Genomic DNA, 22,160 nt, shown 5'->3' with positions numbered 1-22,160 from the left:
TGTGTTGCTAATTACATAAAATGCTAAGATTGTAAATGTTTTCTTCAATTTATTTAATTAAAAAATATTTCTACAGGTAAAACAGTTGGACAAGGGGGCACCCAGATTTGTACTAGGGACCTCTTGATATGCAGTGAAATGCTCTACCACGGATATGTACCCCCAATTCTGAAATGTTCACCTATATTAATTCAGTAATATGTACAAAGTGGAAGCAACATGCAATCACCATCAAAGCAATGCATTTTCAGCCACCAAACCCTCCTTATAACTATAAGGGGTACACAAGATGTCCTTTATCTGCCTTGGTAAAATACAGTGAGGTTTCCATTGCAAGAATTCATACATTTCGTATCACATGTAGATCTTGGAACATGGAAAAAAAACTTTTGTCAATTGCACAAATTCTGCAAAACGTCACTGCTTCTCTACTGCAGTTTGTTGATTTTGTGCTAAGAGCATAGTTAAACCCAATTGTTCATTGTTTTGTATATGAAATGATGATATATCTTATTGTTTCTTACAGTGCATTGGGCTGAAAAACATTTTAACAGGATCTATTGAAGAGGGTATATGGTTATGAAACAGGGACTTCTTGAACTGCACTCCTACGCTCTACCACTGAGTTAAACCCTTGAATGCTGAAAATTGCCCTTTTTTTTTAAAAGGCGATAGAGTGGGTGACTGTATGGAACTTGTAGAACTAATGACATCAGTGCACTTCCGGTGAGCTGTACAAATTAATACATTTCATTAAGGGCATATTATTGGTTTCCACCACAGTTTTATAACATTCATATGAGCTTCCAATGGACTATTTCAAACTGATAATATCACCAGTAGATCTTGGGTGAATGTAAAACACAGATTGTATCATATGAAGAAATCATAAACAGCTTAATGGTGTTTACCCTATGTTTCAGGAGATGATCAGGAGTATTTCAAATGTAGAAATGTGTTGCTCATTACATAAAATGCTAAGATTGTAAATGTTTACTTTAATTTATTTACTTAAAAAAATATTTCTACAGGTAAAACCGGAGGACAAGAGGGCACCCAGATTTGAACTAGGGACCTCTTGATCTGCAGTCAAATGCTCTACCATTGAGCTATACCCCCAGTTCTGAAAAATCATCTTTATTAATTCAGTTATATGTACAAAGTGCAAGCAACATGCAATCACCATCAAAGGAATGCATTTTCAGCCACCAAACCCTCCTTATAAGTATATGGTGTGGGAAGGATGTCCTTTATCTGCCTTGGTAAAATACAGTGAGGTTTCCATTGCAAGAATTCATACATTTCATATCACATGTAGATCTTGGAACATGGAAAAAAAATCTTTTGTCAAATGCACAAATTCTGCAAAATGTAACTGCTTCTCTACTGCAGTTTGTTGATTTTGTGCTAAGAACATAGTTAAACCCAATTGTTCATTGTTTTTATATGAAATGATGATATATCCTATTGTTTCTTACAGTGCATTGGGTTGAAAAACATTTTAACAGGATCTATTGACGAGGGTATATGGTTATGAAACAGGGACTTCTTGAACTGCACTCCTACGCTCTACCACTGAGTTAAACCCATGAATGCTGAAAACTGCCCTTTTTTAAAAAGGTGATAGAATGGGTGACTGTATGGAACTTGTAGAACTAACGACATCAGTGCACTTCTGGTCAGCTGTACAAATTAATACATTTCATTAATGGCATATTATTGGTTTCCACCACAGTTTTATAACATTCATATGAGCTTCCAATGGACTATTTCAAACTGATCATATCACCAGTAGAACCTGGGTGAATGTTAAACACAGCTTGTATCACATGAAGAAATCCTAAACAGCTTAATGGTGTTTACCCTATGTTTCAGGTGATGATCAGGAGTATTTCAAATGTAGACATGTGTTGCTCATTACAAAAAATGCTAAGATTGTAAATGTTTACTTCAATTTATTTAATTAAAAAAATATTTCTACAGGTACAACAGTTGGACAAGAGGGCACCCATATTTGCACTAGGGACCACTTGATCTGCAGTGAAATGCTCTACCCCTGAGCTATACCCCCATTTCTGAAATGTTCACCTTTATTTATTCAGTAATATGTAGAAAGTGGAAGCAACATGCAATCACCATCAAAGCAATGCATTTTCAGCCACCAAACCCTCCTTATAAGTATAAGGGGTACAACGATGTCCTTTATCTGCCTTGGTAAAATACAGTGAGGTTTCCATTGCAAGAATTCATACATTTCGTATCACATGTAGATCTTGGAACATGGAAAAAAAATATTTTGTCAAATGCACAAATTCTGCAAAATGTAACTGCTTCTCTACTGCAGTTTGTTGATTTTGTGCTCAGAACATAGTTAAACCCAATTGTTCATTGTTTTTTATATGAAATGATGATATATCCTATTGTTTCTTACAGTGCATTGGGTTGAAAAACATTTTAACAGGATCTATTGACGAGGGTATATGGTTATGAAACAGGGACTTCTTGAACTGCACTCCTACGCTCTACCACTGAGTTAAACCCTTGAATGCTGAAAACTGCCCTTTTTTAAAAAGGTGATAGAGTGGGTGACTGTATGGAACTTGTAGAACTAATGACATCAGTGCACTTCTGGTCAGCTGTACAAATTAATACATTTCATTAAGGGCATATTATTGGTTTCCACCACAGTTTTATAACATTCATATGAGCTTCCAATGGACTATTTCAAACTGATCATATCACCAGTAGAACCTGCGTGAATGTTAAACACAGCTTGTATCACATGAGGAAATCCTAAAAAGCTTAATGGTGTTTACCCTATGTTTCAGGTGATGATCAGGAGTATTTCAAATGTAGAAATGTGTTGCTCATTACATAAAATGCTAAGATTGTAAATGTTTACTTCAATTTATTTAAAAATAATATTTCTACAGGTACAACAGTTGGACAAGAGGGCACCCAGATTTGCACTAGGGACCTCTTGATCTGCAGTGAAATGCTCTACCCCTGAGCTATACCCCCATTTCTGAAATGTTCACCTTTATTTATTCAGTAATATGTAGAAAGTGGAAGCAACATGCAATCACCATCAAAGCAATGCATTTTCAGCCACCAAACCCTCCTTATAAGTATAAGGGGTACACAGATGTCCTTTATCTGCCTTGGTAAAATACAGTGAGGTTTCCATTGCAAGAATTCATACATTTCGTATCACATGTAGATCTTGGAACATGGGAAAAAAATATTTTGTCAAATGCACAAATTCTGCAAAATGTAACTGCTTCTCTACTGCAGTTTGTTGATTTTGTGCTAAGAGCATAGTTAAACCCAATTGTTCATTGTTTTGTATATGAAATGATGATATATCCTATTGTTTCTTGCAGTGCATTGGGTTGAAAAACATTTTAACAGGATCTATTGAAGAGGGTATATGGTTATGAAACAGGGACTTCTTAAACTACACTCATACGCTCTACCACTGACATAAACCCTTCAATGTTGAAAACTGCCCTTTTTTAAAAAGGTGATAGAGTGGGTGACTGTATGGAACTTGTAGAACTAATGACATCAGTGCACTTCTGGTCAGCTGTACAAATTATTACATTTCATTAAGGGCATATTATTGGTTTCCACCACAGTTTTATAACATTCATATGAGCTTCCAATGGACTATTTCAAACTGATAATATCACCAGTAGAACTTGGGTGAATGTAAAACAAAGCTTGTATCATACGAAGAAATCCTAAACATCTTAATGGTGTTTACCCTATGTTTCAGGTCATGATCAGGAGTATTTCAAATGTAGAAATGTGTTGCTCATTACATAAAATGCTCAGATTGTAAATGTTTACTTCAATTTATTTAATTAAAAAAATATTTCTACAGGTAAAACAGTTGGACAAGGGGGCATCCAGATTTGAACTAGGGACCTCTTGATATGCAGTGACATGCTCTACCACAGATATATACCCCCAATTCTGAAATGTTCAACTGTATTAATTCAGTAGTATGTACAAAGTGGAAGCAACATGCAATCACCATCAAAGCAATGCATTTTCAGCCACCAAACTCTCCTTATAACTATATGGGGTACACAAGATGTCCTTTATCTGCCTTGGTAAAATACAGTGAGGTTTCCATTGCAAGAATTCATACATTAAGTATCACATGTAGATCTTGGAAAATGGAAAAAAAACTTTTGTCAAATGCACAAATTCTGCAAAACGTCACTGCTTCTCTACTGCAGTTTGTTGATTTTGTGCTAAGAACATAGTTAAACCCAATTGTTCATTGTTTTGTATATGAAATGATGATATATCTTATTGTTTCTTACAGTGCATTGGGTTGGAAAACATTTTAACAGGATCTATTGAAGAGGGTATATGGTTATGAAACAGGGACTTCTTGAACTGCTTCCTACCATCTACCACTGACATAAACCCTTGAATGCTGAAAACTGCCCTTTTTTTAAAAAGTGATAGAGTGGGTGACTGTATGGAACTTGTAGAAATAATGACATCAGTGCACTTCTGGTCAGCTGTACAAATTAATACATTTCATTAAGGGCATATTATTGCTTTCCACCACAATTTTATAACATTCATATGAGCTTCCAATGGACTATTTCAAACTGATCATATCACCAGTAGAACCTGGGTGAATGTAATACACAGCTTGTATCATACGAAGAAATCCGAAACAGCTTAATCGTGTTTACCCTATGTTTCAGGAGATGGTCAGGAGTATTTCAAATGTAGAAATGTTTTGCTCATTACATAAAATGCTCAGATTGTAAATGTTTACTTCAATTTATTTAATTAAAAAAATATTTCTACAGGTAAAACAGTTGGACACGGGGGCATCCAGATTTGAACTAGGGACCTCTTGATATGCAGTGACATGCTCTACCACAGATATATACCCCCAATTCTGAAATGTTCACCTGTATTAATTCAGTAGTATGTACAAAGTGGAAGCAACATGCAATCACCATCAAAGCAATGCATTTTCAGCCACCAAACTCTCCTTATAACTATATGGGGTACACAAGATGTCCTTTATCTGCCTTGGTAAAATACAGTGAGGTTTCCATTGCAAGAATTCATACATTAAGTATCACATGTAGATCTTGGAAAATGGAAAAAAAACTTTTGTCAAATGCACAAATTCTGCAAAACGTCACTGCTTCTCTACTGCAGTTTGTTGATTTTGTGCTAAGAGTATAGTTAAACCCAATTGTTCATTGTTTTGTATATGAAATGATGATATATCCAATTGTTTCTTGCAGTGCATTGGGTTGAAAAACATTTTAACAGGATCTATTGAAGAGGGTATATGGTTATGAAACAGGGACTTCTTAAACTACACTCCTATGCTCTACCACTGACATAAACCCTTCAATGTTGAAAACTGCCCTTTTTTAAAAAGGTGATAGAGTGGGTGACTGTATGGAACTTGTAGAACTAATGACATCAGGGCACTTCTGGTCAGCTGTACAAATTATTACATTTCATTAAGGGCATATTATTGGTTTCCACCACAGTTTTATAACATTCATAGGAGCTTCCAATGGACTATTTCAAACTGATAATATCACCAGTAGAACTTGGGTGAATGTAAAACACAGCTTGTATCATACGAAGAAATCCTAAACAGCTTAATGGTGTTTACCCTATGTTTCAGGTCATGATCAGGAGTATTTCAAATGTAGAAATGTGTTGCTCATTACATAAAATGCTCAGATTGTAAATGTTTACTTCAATTTATTTAATTAAAAACATATTTCTACAGGTAAAACAGTTGGACAAGGGGGCACCCATATTTGAACCAGGTACCTTTTGATCTGCAGTGAAATGCTCTACCCCTGAGCTATAACCCAATTTCTGAAATGTTCACCTTTATTTATTCAGTAATATGTACAAAGTGGAAGCAACATGCAATCACCATCAAAGCAAAGCATTTTCAGTCACCAAACCCTCGTTATAAGTATATGGGATGCGAAGGATGTCCTTTATCTGCCTTGGTAAAATACAGTGAGGTTTCCATTGCAAGAATTCATACATTTCGTATCACATGCAGATCTTGGAACATGGAAAAAAAATCTTTTGTCAAATGCACAAATTCTGCAAAATGTAACTTCTTCTCTACTGCAGTTTGTTGATTTTGTGCTAAGAGCATAGTTAAACCCAATTGTTCATTCTTTTGTATATGAAATGATGATATATTTTATTGTTTCTTACAGTGCATTGGGTTGAAAAACATTTTAACAGGATCTAATGAAGAGGGTATATGGTTATGAAACGGGGACTTCTTGAACTGCATTCCTACACTCTACCACTAAGTTAAACCCTTGAATGCTGAAAACTGCCCTTTTTTAAAAAGGTGATAGAGTGGGGGACTGTATGGAACTTGTAGTACTAACGACATCAGTACACTTCTGGTCAGCTGTACAAATTAATACATTTCATTAAGGGCATATTATTGGTTTCCACCACAGTTTTATAACATTCATATCAGCTTCCAATGGACTATTTCAAAATGATAATATCACCAGTAGAACTTGGGTGAATGTAAAACACAGCTTGTATCATACGAAGAAATCCTAAACAGTTTCATGGTGTTTACCCTATGTTTCAGGAGATGATCAGGAGTATTTCAAATGTAGAAATGTGGTGCTCATTACATAAAATGCTAAGATTGTAAATGTTTACTTCAATGTATTTAATTAAAAACATATTTCTACAGGTAAAACAGTTGGACAAGGGGGCACCCAGATTTGAACAAGGGACCTCTTGATCTGCAGTCAAATGCTCTATCACTGAGCTATATCCCCAGTTCTGAAAAGTTCACCTTTATCAATTCAGTAATATGTACAAAGTGCAAGCAACATGCAATCACCATCAAAGCAATGCATTTTCACCCACCAAACCCTCCTTATAAGTATATGGGGTACAAAAGATGTCCTTTATCTGCCTTGGTAAAAGACAATGAGGTTTCCATTGCAAGAATTCATACATTTCGTATCACATGTAGCTCTTGGAACATGGAAAAAAAATCTTTTGTCAAATGCACAAATTCTGCAAAATGTAACTGCTTCTCTACTGCAGTTTGTTGATTTTGCGCTAAGAGCATAGTTAAACCCAATTGTTCATTGTTTTGTATATGAAATGACGATATATCTTATTGTTTCTTACAGTGCATTGGGTTGAAAAACATTTTAACAGGATCTATTGAAGAGCGTATATGGTTATGAAACAGGGACTTCTTGAACTGCACTCCTACCCTCTACCACTGACATAAACCCTTGAATGCTGAAAACTGCCCTTTTTTAAAAAAGTGATAGAGTGGGTGACTGTATGGAACTTGTAGAACTAATGACATCAGTGCACTTCTGGTCAGCTGTACAAATTAATACATTTCATTAAGGGTATATTATTGGTTTGCACCACAGTTTTATAACATTCATATGCGCTTCCAATGGACTATTTCAAACTGATAATATCACCAGTAGAACTTGGGTGAATGTAGTACACAGCTTGTATCATACGAAGAAATCCGAAACAGCTTAATGGTGTTTACCCTATGTTTCCAGAGATGATCAGGAGTATTTGAAATGTAGAATTATATTGCTCATTACATAAAATGCAAAGATTGTAAATGTGTTCTTCAATTTATTTAATTAAAAAAATATTTCTACAGGTAAAACAGTTGGACAAGAGGGCACCCAGGTTTGAACTAGGGACCTTTTGATCTGCAGGCAAATGCTCTACCACTGAGCTATACCCCCAGGTCTGAAATGTTCACCTTTATTAATTCAGTAATATGTACAAAGTTAAAGCAACATGCAATCACCATCAAAGCAATGCATTTTCAGCCACCAAACCCTCCTTATAAGTATATGGGGTGCGAAGGATGTCCTTTATCTGCCTTGGTAAAATACAGTGAGGTTTCCATTGCAACAATTCATACATTTCGTATCACATGTAGATCTTGGAACATGGAAAAAAAACTTTTGTCAAATGCACAAATTCTGCAAAACGTAACTGTTTCTCTACTGCAGTTTGTTGATTTTGTGCTAAGAGCATAGTTAAACCCAATTGTTCATTGTTTTTATATGAAATGATGATATATCCTATTGTTTCTTACAGTGCATTGGGTTGAAAAACATTTTAACAGGATCTATTGAAGAGGGTAGATGGTTATGAAACAGTGACTTCTTGAACTGCATTCCTACGCTCTACCACTGAGTTAAACCCTTGAATGCTGAAAACTGCCCTTTTTTAAAAAAGTGATAGAATGGGTGACTGTATGGAACGTGTAAAACTAATGACATCATTGCACTTCTGGGAAGCTGTACAAATTAATACATTTCATTAAGGGCATATTATTGGTTTCCACCACAGTTTTATAACATTCATATGCGCTTCCAATGGACTATTTCAAACTGATAATATCACCAGTAGAACTTGGGTGAATGTAGTACACAGCTTGTATCATACGAAGAAATCCGAAACAGCTTAATGGTGTTTACCCTATGTTTCCAGAGATGATCAGGAGTATTTGAAATGTAGAATTATATTGCTCATTACATAAAATGCAAAGATTGTAAATGTGTTCTTCAATTTATTTAATTAAAAAAATATTTCTACAGGTAAAACAGTTGGACAAGAGGGCACCCAGGTTTGAACTAGGGACCTTTTGATCTGCAGGCAAATGCTCTACCACTGAGCTATACCCCCAGGTCTGAAATGTTCACCTTTATTAATTCAGTAATATGTACAAAGTTAAAGCAACATGCAATCACCATCAAAGCAATGCATTTTCAGCCACCAAACCCTCCTTATAAGTATATGGGGTGCGAAGGATGTCCTTTATCTGCCTTGGTAAAATACAGTGAGGTTTCCATTGCAAGAATTCATACATTTCGTATTACATGTAGATCTTGGAACATGGAAAAAAAACTTTTGTCAAATGCACAAATTCTGCAAAATGTAAATGCTTCTCTACTGCAGTTTGTTTATTTTGTTCTAAGAGCATAGTTAAACCCAATTGTTCATTGCTTTTTATATGAAATGATGACATATCCTATTGTTTCTTACAGTGCATTGGGTTGAAAAACATTTTAACAGGATCTATTGAAGAGGGTATATGGTTATGAAACAGGGACTTCTTGAACTGCACTCCTACCCTCTACCACTGACATAAACCCTTCAATGCTGAAAACGGCTCTTTTTTAAAAAGTTGATAGAGTGGGTGACTGTATGGAACTTGTAGAACTAATGACATCAGTGCACTTCTGGTCAGCTGTACAAATGAATACATTTCATTAAGGGCATATTATTGGTTTCCACCACAGGTTTATAACATTCATATGAGCTTCCAATGGACTATTTCAAACTGATAATATCACCAGTAAAACTTGGGTGAATGTAATACACAGTTTGTATCATACGAAGAAATCCGAAACAGCTTAATGGTGTTTACCCTATGTTTCAGGAGATGATCAGGAGTATTTCAAATATAGAAACGTGTTGCTCATTACATAAAATGCTAAGATTGTAAATATTTTCTTCAATTTATTTAATTAAAAAAATATTTCTACAGGTGCAACAGTTGGACCAGGGGGCACTCAGATTTGAACGAGGGACCTCTTTATCTGCAGTCAAATGCTCTACCACTGAGCTATATCTGCAGTTCTAAAATGTTCACCTTTATTAATTCAGTAATATGTACAAAGTGCAAGCAACATGCAATCACCATCAAAGCAATGCATTTTCAGCCACCAAACCCTCCTTATAAGTATATGGGGTGCGAAGGATGTCCTTTATCTGCCTTGGTAAAATACAGTGAGGTTTCCATTGCAAGAATTCATACATTTCGTATCACATGTAGATCTTGGAACATGGAAAAAAAACTTTTGTCAAATGCACAAATTCTGCAAAACGTAACTGCTTCTCTACTGCAGTTTGTTGATTTTGTGCTAAGAGCATAGTTAAACCCAATTGTTCATTTTTTTTACACGAAATGATGATATATCCTATTGTTTCTTACAGTGCATTGGGTTCAAAAACATTTTACAGGATCTATTGAAGAGGGTATATGGTTATGAAACAGGGACTTCTTGAACTGCACTCCTACGCTCTACCACTGACATAAACCCTTGAATGCTGAAAATTGCCCTTTTTTAAAAAGGTGATAGAGTGGGTGACTGTATGGAACTTGTAGAACTAATGACATCAGTGCACTTCTGGTCAGCTGGAGAAATTAATACATTTCATTAAGGGCATATTATTGGTTTCCACCACAGTTTTATAACATTCAAATGAGCTTCCAATGGACTATTTCAAACTGATAATATCACCAGTAGAACTTGGGTGAATGTAAAACACAGCTTGTATCATATGAAGAAATCCTAAACAGTTTAATGGTGTTTACCCTATGTTTCAGGAGATGATCAGGAGTATTTCAAATGTAGAAATGTGTTGCTCATTACATAAAATGCTAAGGTTGTAAATGTTTTCTTCAATTTATTTAATTAAAAACATATTTCTACAGGTAAAACAGTTGGACAAGGGGGCACCCAGATTTGAACTAGGGACCTTTTGATCTGCAGTGAAATGCTCTACCCCTGAGCTATAACCCCATATCTGAAATGTTCACCTTTATTTATTCAGTAATATGTACAAAGTGGAAGCAACATGCAATCGCCATCAAAGCAAAGCATTTTCAGCCGCCAAACCCTCGTTATAAGTATATGGGGTGCGAAGGATGTCCTTTATCTGCCTTGGTAAAATACAGTGAGGTTTCCATTGCAAGAATTCATACATTTCGTATCGCATGCAGATCTTGGAACATGGAAAAAAAATCTTTTGACAAATGCACAAATTCTGCAAAATGTAACTGCTTATCTACTGCAGTTTGTTGATTTTGTGCTAAGAGCATAGTTAAACCCAACTGTTCATTCTTTTGTATATGAAATGATGATATATTTTATTTTTCTTACAGTGCATTGGGTTGAAAAACATTTTAACAGGATCTATTGAAGAGGGTATATGGTTATGAAACGGGGACTTCTTGAACTGCATTCCTACCTCTACCACTGAGTTAAACCCTTGAATGCTGAAAACTGCCCTTTTTTAAAAAGGTGATAGAGTGGGTGACTGTATGGAACTTGTAGAACTAATGACATCAGTGCACTTCTGGTCAGCTGTACAAATTAATACATTTCATTAAGGGCATATTATTGGTTTCCACCACAGTTTTATAACATTCATATGAGCTTCCAATGGACTATTTCAAACTGATAATATCACCAGTAGAACTTGGGTGAATGTAAAACACAGCTTGTATAATACGAAGAAATCCTAAACAGTTTAATGGTGTTTACCCTATGTTTCAGGAGATGATCAGAAGTATTTCAAATGTAGAAATGTGGTGCTCATTACATAAAATGCTAAGATTGTAAATGTTTACTTCAATGTATTTAATTAAAAACATATTTCTACAGGTAAAACAGTTGGACAAGGGGGCACCCATATTTGAACCAGGTACCTTTTGATCTGCAGTGAAATGCTCTACCCCTGAGCTACAACCCCATTTCTGAAATGTTCACCTTTATTTATTCAGTAATATGTACAAAGTGGAAGCAACATGCAATCACCATCAAAGCAAAGCATTTTCAGTCACCAAACCCTCGTTATAAGTATATGGGGTGCGAAGGATGTCCTTTATCTGCCTTGGTAAAATACAGTGAGGTTTCCATTGCAAGAATTCATACATTTCGTATCACATGCAGATCTTGGAACATGGAAAAAAAATCTTTTGTCAAATGCACAAATTCTGCAAAATGTAACTTCTTCTCTACTGCAGTTTGTTGATTTTGTGCTAAGAGCATAGTTAAACCCAATTGTTCATTCTTTTGTATATGAAATGATGATATATTTTATTGTTTCTTACAGTGCATTGGGTTCAAAAACGTTTTACAGGATCTATTGAAGAGGGTATATGGTTATGAAACAGGGACTTCTTGAACTGCACTCCTACGCTCTACCACTGACATAAACCCTTGAATGCTGAAAATTGCCCTTTTTTAAAAAGGTGATAGAGTGGGTGACTGTATGGAACTTGTAGAAGTAATGACATCAGTGCACTTCTGGTCAGCTGGAGAAATTAATACATTTCATTAAGGGCATATTATTGGTTTCCACCACAGTTTTATAACATTCATATGAGCTTCCAATGGACTATTTCAAACAGATAATATCACCAGTAGAACTTGGGTGAATGTAAAACACAGCTTGTATCATATGAAGAAATCCTAAACAGCTTAATGGTGTTTACCCTATGTTTCAGGAGATGATCAGGAGTATTTCAAATGTAGAAATGTGTTGCTCATTACATAAAATGCTAAGATTGTAAATGTTTTCTTCAATGTATTTAATTAAAAACATATTTCTACAGGTAAAACAGTTGGACAAGGGGGCACCCAGATTTGAACTAGGGACCTTTTGATCTGCAGTGAAATGCTCTACCCCTGAGCTATAACCCCATATCTGAAATGTTCACCTTTATTTATTCAGTAATATGTACAAAGTGGAAGCAACATGCAATCGCCATCAAAGCAAAGCATTTTCAGCCGCCAAACCCTCGTTATAAGTATATGGGGTGCGAAGGATGTCCTTTATCTGCCTTGGTAAAATACAGTGAGGTTTCCATTGCAAGAATTCATACATTTCGTATCGCATGCAGATCTTGGAACATGGAAAAAAATCTTTTGTCAAATGCACAAATTCTGCAAAATGTAACTGCTTATCTACTGCAGTTTGTTGATTTTGTGCTAAGAGCATAGTTAAACCCAACTGTTCATTCTTTTGTATATGAAATGATGATATATTTTATTTTTCTTACAGTGCATTGGGTTGAAAAACATTTTAACAGGATCTATTGAAGAGGGTATATGGTTATGAAACGGGGACTTCTTGAACTGCATTCCTACCTCTACCACTGAGTTAAACCCTTGAATGCTGAAAACTGCCCTTTTTTAAAAAGGTGATAGAGTGGGTGACTGTATGGAACTTGTAGAACTAATGACATCAGTGCACTTCTGGTCAGCTGTACAAATTAATACATTTCATTAAGGGCATATTATTGGTTTCCACCACAGTTTTATAACATTCATATGAGCTTCCAATGGACTATTTCAAACTGATAATATCACCAGTAGAACTTGGGTGAATGTAAAACACAGCTTGTATAATACGAAGAAATCCTAAACAGTTTAATGGTGTTTACCCTATGTTTCAGGAGATGATCAGAAGTATTTCAAATGTAGAAATGTGGTGCTCATTACATAAAATGCTAAGATTGTAAATGTTTACTTCAATGTATTTAATTAAAAACATATTTCTACAGGTAAAACAGTTGGACAAGGGGGCACCCAGATTTGAACAAGGGACCTCTTGATCTGCAGTCAAATGCTCTATCACTGAGCTATACCCCCAGTTCTGAAAAGTTCACCTTTATCAATTCAGTAATATGTACAAAGTGCAAGCAACATGCAATCACCATCAAAGCAATGCATTTTCACCCACCAAACCCTCCTTATAAGTATATGGGGTACAAAAGATGTCCTCGATCTGCCTTGGTAAAAGACAGTGAGGTTTCCATTGCAAGAATTCATACATTTCGTATCACATGTAGCTCTTGGAACATGGAAAAAAAATCTTTTGTCAAATGCACAAATTCTGCAAAATGTAACTGCTTCTCTACTGCAGTTTGTTGATTTTGTGCTAAGAGCATAGTTAAACCCAATTGTTCATTCTTTTGTATATGAAATGATGATATATCTTATTGTTTCTTACAGTGCATTGGGTTGAAAAACATTTTAACAGGATCTATTGAAGAGGGTATATGGTTATGAAACAGGGACTTCTTGAACTGCACTCCTACCCTCTACCACTGACATAAACCCTTGAATGCTGAAAACTGCCCTTTTTTAAAAAAGTGATAGAGTGGGTGACTGTATGGAACTTGTAGAACTAATGACATCAGTGCTCTTCTGGTCAGCTGTACAAATTAATACATTTCATTAAGGGTATATTATTGGTTTGCACCACAGTTTTATAACATTCATATGAGCTTCCAATGGACTATTTCAAACTGATCATATCACCAGTAGAACTTGGGTGAATGTAAAACACAGCTTGTATCATATGAAGAAATCCTAAACAGCTTAATGGTGTTTACCCTATGTTTCCGGAGATGATCAGGAGTATTTCAAATGTAGAAATCTGTTGCTCATTACATAAAATGCTAAGATTGTAAATGTTTTCTTCAATTTATTTAATTAATTAAAAAATATTTCTACAGGTGCAACAGTTGGACCAGGGGGCACTCAGATTTGAACTAGTGACCTCTTGATCTGCAGTCAAATGCTCTACCACTGAGCTATACCCGCACTTGTAAAATGTTCACCTTTATTAATTCAGTAATATGTACAAAGTGCAAGCAACATGCAATCACCATCAAAGCAATGCATTTTCAGCCACCAAACCCTCCTTATAAGTATATGGGGTGCGAAGGATGTCCTTTATCTGCCTTGGTAAAATACAGTGAGGTTTCCATTGCAAGAATTCATACATTTCGTATCACATGTAGATCTTGGAACATGGAAAAAAAACTTTTGTCAAATGCACAAATTCTGCAAAACGTAACTGTTTCTCTACTGCAGTTTGTTGATTTTGTGCTAAGAGCATAGTTAAACCCAATTGTTCATTGTTTTTATATGAAATGATGATATATCCTATTGTTTCTTACAGTGCATTGGGTTGAAAAACATTTTAATAGGATCTATTGAAGAGGGTAGATGGTTATGAAACAGGGACTTCTTGAACTGCATTCCTACGCTCTACCACTGAGTTAAACCCTTGAATGCTGAAAATGCAGTTTTTAAAAAAAGTGATAGAATAGGTGACTGTATGGAACGTGTAAAACTAATGACATCAGTGCACTTCTGGTCAGCTGTACAAATTAATACATTTCATTAAGGGCATATTATTGGTTTCCACCACAGTTTTATAACATTCATATGCGCTTCCAATGGACTATTTCAAACTGATAATATCACCAGTAGAACTTGGGTGAATGTAGTACACAGCTTGTATCATACGAAGAAATCCGAAACAGCTTAATGGTTTTTACCTTATGTTTCCAGAGATGATCAGGAGTATTTGAAATGTAGAAATGTGTTGCTCATTACATAAAATGCAAAGATTGTAAATGTGTTCTTCAATTTATTTAATTAAAAAAATATTTCTACAGGTAAAACAGTTGGACAAGAGGGCACCCAGGTTTGAACTAGGGACCTTTTGATCTGCAGGCAAATGCTCTACCACTGAGCTATACCCCCAGGTCTGAAATGTTCACCTTTATTAATTCAGTAATATGTACAAAGTTAAAGCAACCATCAAAGCAATGCATTTTCAGCCACCAAACCCTCCTTATAAGTATATGGGGTGCGAAGGATGTCCTTTATCTGCCTTGGTAAAATACAGTGAGGTTTCCATTGCAAGAATTCATACATTTCGTATTACATGTAGATCTTGGAACATGGAAAAAAAACTTTTGTCAAATGCACAAATTCTGCAAAATGTAAATGCTTCTCTACTGCAGTTTGTTTATTTTGTTCTAAGAGCATAGTTAAACCCAATTGTTCATTGCTTTTTATATGAAATGATGACATATCCTATTGTTTCTTACAGTGCATTGGGTTGAAAAACATTTTAACAGGATCTATTGAAGAGGGTATATGGTTATGAAACAGGGACTTCTTGAACTGCATTCCTACGCTCTACCACTGAGTTAAACCCTTGAATGCTGAAAACTGCCCTTTTTTAAAAAAGTGATAGAATGGGTGACTGTATGGAACGTGTAAAACTAATGACATCATTGCACTTCTGGGAAGCTGTACAAATTAATACATTTCATTAAGGGCATATTATTGGTTTCCACCACAGTTTTATAACATTCATATGCGCTTCCAATGGACTATTTCAAACTGATAATATCACCAGTAGAACTTGGGTGAATGTAGTACACAGCTTGTATCATACGAAGAAATCCGAAACAGCTTAATGGTGTTTACCCTATGTTTCCAGAGATGATCAGGAGTATTTGAAATGTAGAATTGTATTGCTCATTACATAAAATGCTAAGATTGTATATGTGTTCTTCAATTTATTTAATTAAAAAAATATTTCTACAGGTAAAACAGTTGGACAAGAGGGCACCCAGGTTTGAACTAGGGACCTTTTGATCTGCAGGTAAATGCTCTACCACTGAGCTATACCCCCAGGTCTGAAATGTTCACCTTTATTAATTCAGTAATATGTACAAAGTTAAAGCAACATGCAATCACCATCAAAGCAATGCATTTTCAGCCACCAAACCCTCCTTATAAGTATATGGGGTGCGAAGGATGTCCTTTATCTGCCTTGGTAAAATACAGTGAGGTTTCCATTGCAAGAATTCATACATTTCGTATTACATGTAGATCTTGGAACATGGAAAAAAAACTTTTGTCAAATGCACACATTCTGCAAAATGTAAATGCTTCTCTACTGCAGTTTGTTTATTTTGTTCTAAGAGCATAGTTAAACCCAATTGTTCATTGCTTTTTATATGAAATGATGACATATCCTATTGTTTCTTACAGTGCATTGGGTTGAAAAACATTTTAACAGGATCTATTGAAGAGGGTATATGGTTATGAAACAGGGACTTCTTGAACTGCACTCCTACCCTCTACCACTGACATAAACCCTTGAATGCTGAAAACGGCTCTTTTTTAAAAAGTTGATAGAGTGGGTGACTGTATGGAACTTGTAGAACTAATGACATCAGTGCACTTCTGGTCAGCTGTACAAATGAATACATTTCATTAAGGGCATATTATTGGTTTCCACCACAGGTTTATAACATTCATATGAGCTTCCAATGGACTATTTCAAACTGATAATATCACCAGTAAAACTTGGGTGAATGTAATACACAGTTTGTATCATACGAAGAAATCCGAAACAGCTTAATGGTGTTTACCCTATGTTTCAGGAGATGATCAGGAGTATTTCAAATATAGAAACGTGTTGCTCATTACATAAAATGCTAAGATTGTAAATATTTTCTTCAATTTATTTAATTAAAAAAATATTTCTACAGGTGCAACAGTTGGACCAGGGGGCACTCAGATTTGAACGAGGGACCTCTTGATCTGCAGTCAAATGCTCTACCACTGAGCTATATCTGCAGTTCTAAAATGTTCACCTTTATTAATTCAGTAATATGTACAAAGTGCAAGCAACATGCAATCACCATCAAAGCAATGCATTTTCAGCCACCAAACCCTCCTTATAAGTATATGGGGTGCGAAGGATGTCCTTTATCTGCCTTGGTAAAATACAGTGAGGTTTCCATTGCAAGAATTCATACATTTCGTATCACATGTAGATCTTGGAACATGGAAAAAAAACTTTTGTCAAATGCACAAATTCTGCAAAACGTAACTGCTTCTCTACTGCAGTTTGTTGATTTTGTGCTAAGAGCATAGTTAAACCCAATTGTTCATTTTTTTTACACGAAATGATGATATATCCTATTGTTTCTTACAGTGCATTGGGTTCAAAAACATTTTACAGGATCTATTGAAGAGGGTATATGGTTATGAAACAGGGACTTCTTGAACTGCACTCCTACACTCTACCACTGACATAAACCCTTGAATGCTGAAAATTGCCCTTTTTTAAAAAGGTGATAGAGTGGGTGACTGTATGGAACTTGTAGAACTAATGACATCAGTGCACTTCTGGTCAGCTGGAGAAATTAATACATTTCATTAAGGGCATATTATTGGTTTCCACCACAGTTTTATAACATTCATATGAGCTTCCAATGGACTATTTCAAACTGATAATATCACCAGTAGAACTTGGGTGAATGTAAAACACAGCTTGTATCATATGAAGAAATCCTAAACAGTTTAATGGTGTTTACCCTATGTTTCAGGAGATGATCAGGAGTATTTCAAATGTAGAAATGTGTTGCTCATTACATAAAATGCTAAGATTGTAAATGTTTTCTTCAATTTATTTAATTAAAAACATATTTCTACAGGTAAAACAGTTGGACAAGGGGGCACCCAGATTTGAACTAGGGACCTTTTGATCTGCAGTGAAATGCTCTACCCCTGAGCTATAACCCCATATCTGAAATGTTCACCTTTATTTATTCAGTAATATGTACAAAGTGGAAGCAACATGCAATCGCCATCAAAGCAAAGCATTTTCAGCCGCCAAACCCTCGTTATAAGTGTATGGGGTGCGAAGGATGTCCTTTATCTGCCTTGGTAAAATACAGTGAGGTTTCCATTGCAAGAATTCATACATTTCGTATCGCATGCAGATCTTGGAACATGGAAAAAAAATCTTTTGTCAAATGCACAAATTCTGCAAAATGTAACTGCTTATCTACTGCAGTTTGTTGATTTTGTGCTAAGAGCATAGTTAAACCCAACTGTTCATTCTTTTGTATATGAAATGATGATATATTTTATTTTTCTTACAGTGCATTGGGTTGAAAAACATTTTAACAGGATCTATTGAAGAGGGTATATGGTTATGAAACGGGTACTTCTTGAACTGCATTCCTACCTCTACCACTGAGTTAAACCCTTGAATGCTGAAAACTGCCCTTTTTTAAAAAGGTGATAGAGTGGGTGACTGTATGGAACTTGTAGAACTAATGACATCAGTGCACTTCTGGTCAGCTGTACAAATTAATACATTTCATTAAGGGCATATTATTGGTTTCCACCACAGTTTTATAACATTCATATGAGCTTCCAATGGACTATTTCAAACTGATAATATCACCAGTAGAACTTGGGTGAATGTAAAACACAGCTTGTATAATACGAAGAAATCCTAAACAGTTTAATGGTGTTTACCCTATGTTTCAGGAGATGATCAGAAGTATTTCAAATGTAGAAATGTGGTGCTCATTACATAAAATGCTAAGATTGTAAATGTTTACTTCAATGTATTTAATTAAAAACATATTTCTACAGGTAAAACAGTTGGACAAGGGGGCACCCAGATTTGAACTAGGGACCTTTTGATCTGCAGTGAAATGATCTACCCCTGAGCTATAACCCCATATCTGAAATGTTCACCTTTATTTATTCAGTAATATGTACAAAGTGGAAGCAACATGCAATCGCCATCAAAGCAAAGCATTTTCAGCCGCCAAACCCTCGTTATAAGTATATGGGGTGCGAAGGATGTCCTTTATCTGCCTTGGTAAAATACAGTGAGGTTTCCATTGCAAGAATTCATACATTTCGTATCGCATGCAGATCTTGGAACATGGAAAAAAAATCTTTTGTCAAATGCACAAATTCTGCAAAATGTAACTGCTTATCTACTGCAGTTTGTTGATTTTGTGCTAAGAGCATAGTTAAACCCAACTGTTCATTCTTTTGTATATGAAATGATGATATATTTTATTTTTCTTACAGTGCATTGGGTTGAAAAACATTTTAACAGGATCTATTGAAGAGGGTATATGGTTATGAAACGGGGACTTCTTGAACTGCACTCCTACCCACTACCACTGACATAAACCCTTGAATGCTGAAAACTGCCCTTTTTTAAAAAGGTGATAGAGTGGGTGACTGTATGGAACTTGTAGAACTAATGACATCAGTGCACTTCTGGTCAGCTGTACAAATTAATACATTTCATTAAGGGCATATTATTGGTTTCCACCACAGTTTTATAACATTCATATGAGCTTCCAATGGACTATTTCAAACTGATAATATCACCAGTAGAACTTGGGTGAATGTAAAACACAGCTTGTATCATATGAAGAAATCCTAAACAGTTTCATGGTGTTTACCCTATGTTTCAGGAGATGATCAGGAGTATTTCAAATGTAGAAATGTGTTGCTCATTACATAAAATGCTAAGATTGTAAATGTTTTCTTCAATTTATTTAATTAAAAACATATTTCTACAGGTAACACAGTTGGACAAGGGGGCACCCATATTTGAACCAGGTACCTTTTGATCTGCAGTGAAATGCTCTACCCCTGAGCTATAACCCCATTTCTGAAACGTTCACCTTTATTTATTCAGTAATATGTACAAAGTGGAAGCAACATGCAATCACCATCAAAGCAAAGCGTTTTCAGTCACCAAACCCTCGTTATAAGTATATGGGGTGCGAAGGATGTCCTTTATCTGCCTTGGTAAAATACAGTGAGGTTTCCATTGCAAGAATTCATACATTTCGTATCACATGCAGATCTTGGAACATGGAAAAAAAATCTTTTGTCAAATGCACAAATTCTGCAAAATGTAACTTCTTCTCTACTGCAGTTTGTTGATTTTGTGCTAAGAGCATAGTTAAACCCAATTGTTCATTCTTTTGTATATGAAATGATGATATATTTTATTGTTTCTTACAGTGCATTGGGTTCAAAAACGTTTTACAGGATCTATTGAAGAGGGTATATGGTTATGAAACAGGGACTTCTTGAACTGCACTCCTACGCTCTACCACCGACATAAACCCTTGAATGCTGAAAATTGCCCTTTTTTAAAAAGGTGATAGAGTGGGTGACTGTATGGAACTTGTAGAACTAATGACATCAGTGCACTTCTGGTCAGCTGTACAAATTAATACATTTCATTAAGGGCATATTATTGGTTTCCACCACAGTTTTATAACATTCATATGAGCTTCCAATGGACTATTTCAAACTGATAATATCACCAGTAGAACTTGGGTGAATGTAAAACACAGCTTGTATAATACGAAGAAATCCTAAACAGTTTAATGGTGTTTACCCTATGTTTCAGGAGATGATCAGAAGTATTTCAAATGTAGAAATGTGGTGCTCATTACATAAAATGCTAAGATTGTAAATGTTTACTTCAATGTATTTAATTAAAAACATATTTCTACAGGTAAAACAGTTGGACAAGGGGGCACCCAGATTTGAACAAGGGACCTCTTGATCTGCAGTCAAATGCTCTATCACTGAGCTATACCCCCAGTTCTGAAAAGTTCACCTTTATCAATTCAGTAATATGTACAAAGTGCAAGCAACATGCAATCACCATCAAAGCAATGCATTTTCACCCACCAAACCCTCCTTATAAGTATATGGGGTACAAAAGATGTCCTTTATCTGCCTTGGTAAAAGACAGTGAGGTTTCCATTGCAAGAATTCATACATTTCGTATCACATGTAGCTCTTGGAACATGGAAAAAAAATCTTTTGTCAAATGCACAAATTCTGCAAAGCGTAACTGCTTCTCTACTGCAGTTTGTTGATTTTGCGCTAAGAGCATAGTTAAACCCAATTGTTCATTCTTTTGTATATGAAATGATGATATATCTTATTGTTTCTTACAGTGCATTGGGTTGAAAAACATTTTAACAGGATCTATTGAAGAGGGTAGATGGTTATGAAACAGGGACTTCTTGAACTGCATTCCTACGCTCTACCACTGAGTTAAACCCTTGAATGCTGAAAATGCAGTTTTTAAAAAAAGTGATAGAATAGGTGACTGTATGGAACGTGTAAAACTAATGACATCAGTGCACTTCTGGGAAGCTGTACAAATTAATACATTTCATTAAGGGCATATTATTGGTTTCCACCACAGTTTTATAACATTCATATGCGCTTCCAATGGACTATTTCAAACTGATAATATCACCAGTAGAACTTGGGTGAATGTAGTACACAGCTTGTATCATACGAAGAAATCCGAAACAGCTTAATGGTGTTTACCCTATGTTTCCAGAGATGATCAGGAGTATTTGAAATGTAGAAATGTGTTGCTCATTACATAAAATGCAAAGATTGTAAATGTGTTCTTCAATTTATTTAATTAAAAAAATATTTCTACAGGTAAAACAGTTGGACAAGAGGGCACCCAGGTTTGAACTAGGGACCTTTTGATCTGCAGGCAAATGCTCTACCACTGAGCTATACCCCCAGTTCTGAAATGTTCACCTTTATTAATTCAGTAATATGTACAAAGTTAAAGCAACATGCAATCACCATCAAAGCAATGCAGTTTCAGCCACCAAA

General features: G+C 35.5%; 5 non-coding genes across 5 annotated transcripts; all 5 read right to left on the bottom strand.

The window, feature by feature from the left end:
* Positions 1-1,047: 1,047 nt before the first annotated feature.
* On the bottom strand, positions 1,048-1,119 carry TRNAC-GCA (transfer RNA cysteine (anticodon GCA)). Its single transcript has one exon. It is a non-coding gene; the product is annotated as a tRNA-Cys (tRNA).
* A 6,596-nt stretch (positions 1,120-7,715) lies between these two features.
* Positions 7,716-7,787, bottom strand: TRNAC-GCA (transfer RNA cysteine (anticodon GCA)). Its single transcript has one exon. It is a non-coding gene; the product is annotated as a tRNA-Cys (tRNA).
* Positions 7,788-8,667: 880 nt separating this feature from the next.
* Positions 8,668-8,739, bottom strand: TRNAC-GCA (transfer RNA cysteine (anticodon GCA)). The gene has a single exon. It is a non-coding gene; the product is annotated as a tRNA-Cys (tRNA).
* A 6,596-nt stretch (positions 8,740-15,335) lies between these two features.
* TRNAC-GCA (transfer RNA cysteine (anticodon GCA)) lies at positions 15,336-15,407 on the bottom strand. The gene has a single exon. It is a non-coding gene; the product is annotated as a tRNA-Cys (tRNA).
* A 6,586-nt stretch (positions 15,408-21,993) lies between these two features.
* TRNAC-GCA (transfer RNA cysteine (anticodon GCA)) lies at positions 21,994-22,065 on the bottom strand. Its single transcript has one exon. It is a non-coding gene; the product is annotated as a tRNA-Cys (tRNA).
* Positions 22,066-22,160: the final 95 nt, after the last annotated feature.

The sequence above is a fragment of the Ambystoma mexicanum genome, chromosome 4q, assembly GCF_040938575.1.
Source record: "Ambystoma mexicanum isolate Mex_15411 chromosome 4q, UKY_AmexF1_1, whole genome shotgun sequence".
Classification (NCBI taxonomy): Eukaryota; Metazoa; Chordata; class Amphibia; order Caudata; family Ambystomatidae; genus Ambystoma; species Ambystoma mexicanum.
The sequence above is the reverse complement of the archived record's forward strand: the minus strand, read 5'-3'. Positions and strand labels throughout refer to the sequence as shown.